The sequence below is a fragment of the Mustela lutreola genome, chromosome 1 (assembly GCF_030435805.1).
Source record: "Mustela lutreola isolate mMusLut2 chromosome 1, mMusLut2.pri, whole genome shotgun sequence".
In the NCBI taxonomy this organism is placed as follows: domain Eukaryota; kingdom Metazoa; phylum Chordata; class Mammalia; order Carnivora; family Mustelidae; genus Mustela; species Mustela lutreola.
Genome location: NC_081290.1, coordinates 159,949,563 through 159,954,748, shown reverse-complemented (window position 1 = coordinate 159,954,748; position 5,186 = coordinate 159,949,563). Strand labels below are relative to the sequence as shown.

At 39.6% G+C, this 5,186-nt stretch overlaps 1 pseudogene; it reads right to left on the bottom strand.

Annotated features, from left to right (window-relative positions):
- Positions 1–1,622: 1,622 nt before the first annotated feature.
- On the bottom strand, positions 1,623–2,854 carry LOC131827513 (acyl-CoA (8-3)-desaturase-like; annotated as a pseudogene).
- Positions 2,855–5,186: the final 2,332 nt, after the last annotated feature.

The following is a 5,186-nucleotide window of genomic DNA, read 5'->3' as shown; positions in this document are numbered from 1 at the left end:
ATACTCATTTCCCTGATTGTTTGCCATTCTTTCCTGAAATTAAATATAATCTCTTCTAGGGCTCTGCTTTCCCTTGTAGTTCGAAGTTCTCTACTCCCAGTGTCCAGAATGCTCAATATGCTTAGTTAGAGTAGATGCTGATGAACAGGCAAATAAATAATCCCCTCACCTGGACTGAAAGGCTGTTGGTGTGAAAGGCAAGACTCCTGGGGCACATTCCTATGTTTAATCTCTAGAGATAGATTAAACTATTTTTATCTTTGAGAATAAGGAGATGAAAAATGTGTATTTCAGTATTAAACTGATAATGCTTTGTAAGACATTATCCTAAATTCCTGCCTGGTCTCCAGCAGAGAAAGATATTTGATGAGAGCTGAGAGAGTAAAATGCCTAACAACAGCAATGGTGGTCACAAACTTTTCTGTTTTTATCTTCCTATTTCTGGTTTAGAACTATGAAATAATTATATGTAACCTAAAGTGATGCTGTAACCTAATTTAGAAATTTTCTTATAGCCTTGAAATTCTTTATGGCTGAGTTGTGTTTTCTTCATGACTGGCAATTCAGTATCTTCCAACTCGGTCACTTGTCCTCAATGACTCTTATTTTATTAAACTTGGAACTGTACGTAGGGAACAAAGGGAAATTATTAGAAACCCCTCCTTTTTCCTCCTAGGGAGGGGAAAAGTCAGTTTGCCATACCTGCTCACTTGTGTTTGGAACAAGAACTGGACCCCCTGTCCTGAAAGTGTTTTGTTTGCTGAGTGTTGGTTAGAAGAGGTAAATCAAAAGCTGATAGGATTTTTAATTGCTAACAACTCTCTACCAGCTGTTTTGGTGGGACTTAAGACCTGATACTCCCTCAGTACCCTAGATGGAGTATGAGATACAAATCAGTAGTGCCAAGGTCCTTCAGGGCCAGATGTCTCCAATACCACAGTCCTGGGCCTTGCCCTGCCTGCTTCTGAAAGTGGAAAAATAGCTTCTTTGGGAGACTGAGGCAGATATAGGTCACACCTAGCTCTAGATATTGGGCTCGCTGAGCTCCTAGGCACTGCATTGTGCCAAGCTTCAGGATTCTAATCTTGTTCAAAACCTTGCTCAGAATTGTTTTCAAGAGGTTCAGCTACTCTATCCACTACCAGCCTGTGAATCTCTGAGATTTGCAAGTGAGGACTGAGAAGGCACTGAGAAGTGGACCAGAGAGGGGCTCACCCCTCTGGAGTGGAATTTTAGTACTACATCTCTTCCTGATTCTGGGCTTAGTAGATATTCCATATTCTTCTAACAACCCCCTGACTCTCCCCCAACAACCATCCGCACCTGCCAAACTAGAAAAAGGAAACAACAAAACTGTCACATCTGTGCTGCAACAGCTCCTTCCTTCCCTTGGGTGGGGGGAGGGGAGGCTTTCATGTTCTACCCCCTCCAAACACTGCTTTGGAGTCTTACATCTGTGAGTTGAAAGGGGGAAGGGTTTGAGTCAGAATATTTACTTCCCCAAACCCACTCTCTCTGAATATTGGAATTGTGGTGGTATTTTCCCCTCAAGATCCTTCTACTTTGACTCTAAAGGCTCTTCTTTCAGATGAGGACATGTTGTTATTGGCAAAGATAAGCATCTAGACAGACTTCTTCAGTGAGTAGATAATGTGGATGAAGGCTGAGAGCAGGGGCTTGGACTAGTACTTTATGCCATGATGGCACACAGGGACTGCATCAGGGAAGCCACTTTGTGGTAACTATATCAAGGCATTGTGGAGAAAATTTGGAATTTGAGATGTCCACTAAGTCCCTGAAGGCAGACATGTAGACATTGCATGTTCTGGGAGCCAGATGGAGCCCCAGTCCACTTTTCCAGTCATTATCATTGTACATGGGGATGTACTTCATTTGTGTCACCCACACAAACCAGTTGCTCTCTAGGGAACTGACCATGAAGAAAAGGCCAGAAAGCCTTTTAGTCCAAAGAATACCACCTAAATGAGAAGATACTGGTATAGAAAGTCATCATTCAGGTAAGTCCACCCAATTTTTCTGCTGGATAATAAAATAGAAAATATGCCAATGGAAGTAGAGAGGCAACAAGGCGGGAGGCTCAGTTGGGAAGAAGTATTTGTGCTGGTGGTTGTAAAGCATGTACTTTTTCTTCCATGTCCCAAGCTCTTCAGAGAGGATCTCCCCCAAGGCAAAGAAAAATGGCTGCGAAAGGTGCATGCAGTCCCACTGACTGCTAGGGGTTGCCTTTAGGTGACAAATCATAAAATGATGTAGCTAGTGGTTCCATGTAAAGGTGTTGAAGAATGACAGATGCCCAGAGTCATTGCTGTAGCCAGCCAGCCTGGGCCTGAGCTGTGCTAAATAGTGCATACAGAGGAGAAAAGTCAGGAAGGAGGTCCCAACGTCCCAAGGAGTGAACCAGGCAGCTATGTTCAGCAATAAGATGTGGAGTAGGTGCAGTAAGAGGAAGACATGATTGGCCTTCGTGAGCCCTTCTGCCCCACCATGGTCTGCAGCTGCCAGAACTCATCTGTTAGCTCTTCAGTTTTAGTAGGTTCAGCACTGGATTGCTCCAGAACAGTCCTCCAAACTAGGAGAGAGTTCAGATACTTCTTCACAATGACCTTGTTGATATGTGGAAGGTTACAGAGAGATCTGTGGCATCCTGCCCTGTATTGTGGCTCGTGGTGGGGGTACTCCCCCAGAGTGCCTGGGGCTGAGCATACTGATTTGTACACTCTCTGGTGGATCATGAGCCATCACACCTGGTGTGCTATGCCACCTTGTGCCAGGTAAACTCTCATGGGGTTGGACCTTCAGTTAGGGTTTTGGCAGCCACAGAGTTGGGGGCCATCTGCACCTGGCAATGTTATGCTCTGACAGGGTAGGGGCTGTCAAGCATGCTCTTGGGAACCTGTAGGTTTTTACAATTTTTTTTTTTAAATCAGTAAATATGCTTAATTATACTGCTGTCTTCCAAAGTGTTTTAAAGTCACTGTCCTTTTTGTTCTCTTGACTGTATATAGCTAGCTAGCTAGTTTTTATTCATTTGCTTGCTTGCCTGTATTTTTCCCGGGAATTTGGGACAATTGTGTATGTTTCCTACCATCTTGAATTACAGTTCAGTTATCTTCTAAGTAAAAGTTCTCCCAAGGTGGTCAGTCTAATGGAAGACCCCTCCAAAACAGGACCCAAATGATACATATATCCTCTTTCTGAGGGTGAAAAAGAAGAAAATCCCCTCACATTCCTGAGAACTATAGGAATTTACCCTTTTGTTTGAGAGGGGGGAGCACAGAAGGAAATGCCACGAAGAAGTAGTAACCTTAAGCCAGCATGAATTTGGAGGTTAAAATCATGGATTTTATTTATTTACTTATTATTTATTTATTATTATTAAATTTATTATATTTATTATATATTATATTTATATATTATTTATTATTTACTTATTGTCTATACAAATTCTAGTCATTAATTTATTAAATTGCATCGAATCTATGGTGCATATCATTATTATTATTATTATTATTATTGGATAAACATCTGTAAAATCAAAATGCATCCTACTAGCAAAAGCATCTTCTATTCAATGAAACACTGGAATTTACTATTTCCTGCCAGAAGCTAAGGCAAATTCTCTCTGGATTAACACAACTTCATTCTAGTCTCAAAAATTCCCACAAATAATATTTTCATGGAAAATGAGTTGCCCATTATAAAGAATTACTAACTATATGTGTAGCAAAGCAAACTATGTGCGAAAGCCATCAGAAGAAACAAAGCAGGAACAAATTCTTTGCATTGATTAGATTCTTAGAATTAATTATTCAAGAAAAAAACAAACTTTATACAACTATGTTGAAAGAAATAACAGACTATGCTAAGTGAAATAAGTCAATCAGAGAGAGTCAATTATCATATGATTTCGCTCACCTGTGGAACATAAGGAATAATATGGAGGACATTGGGAGATGGACAGGAGAAGGGAGATGGGGGAAATTAGAGGGGGAGATGAACCATGAGAGACTGTGGACTCTGAAACAAACAGAGTTTTGGAGGGGAGGAGGGTGAAGGATTGGGTGAGCCTGGTGATGGATATTAAGGAGGGCACATATTGCGTGAAGCACTGGGTGTGGTACATAAACAATGAATTTTGGAACACTGAAAAGAAATAAAATAAAAAAAATAAAAACAAAAACAAAAACAAGAGATAGATTTAGAATTTCATGGTATATGCCCAAGGCATCAATAGATAACTGTATCAGTATAAAACATTATTACGGTAGCAATTTCTCTGGTTTTGCTACTGTCTGTTTTCCCTAAACATGGTAACTGTTATTTGCTGCATGTATTGAAATTAAATAAATTTCTTGAACTTTCAAAAAAAAAGAAAAAGAACAGACTAGATTTAAAACACCTTTAGGGAACAGGGAATTATAAGAAAGACCTAACAGATTTTTAAAAGAACCAAATAGATAATCCATAAATGTTTTAAATTTCTTAATGCAGTGTTCTTTATTTTTACTTTAATGATGTCAAAGTGATGTCCTTATCGTATTGGGGTTCTCCAGAAAAATAGAGTCAAGAAGGTGTGTGTGTGTATGTGTGTGTATATAGAGAGATTTATTTTTTTTTTTTTTTTTTTTTTTTTTTTTATTTTTTTTTTTTTTTTTTATTTTTTATAAACATATATTTTTTATATACATATATTTTTATCCCCAGGTCTGTGAATCACCAGGTTTACACACTTCACAGCACTCACCAAATCACATACCCTCCCCAATGTCCATAATCCCACCCCCTTCTCCCCAACCCCCTCCCCCCGGCAACCCTCAGTTTGTTTTGTGAGATTAAGAGTCACTTATGGTTTGTCTCCCTCCCAATCCCATCTTGTTTCATTTATTCTTCTACCCACTTAAGCCTCCATGTTGCATCACCACTTCCTCATATCAGGGAGATCATATGATAGTTGTCTTTCTCTGCTTGACTTATTTCGCTAAGCATGATACGCTCTAGTTCCATCCATGTTGTTGCAAATGGCAAGATTTCATTTCTTTTGATGGCTGCATAGTATTCCATTGTGTATATATACCACATCTTCTTGATCCATTCATCTGTTGATGGACATCTAGGTTCTTTCCATAGTTTGGCTATTGTGGACATTGCTGCTATAAACATTCGGG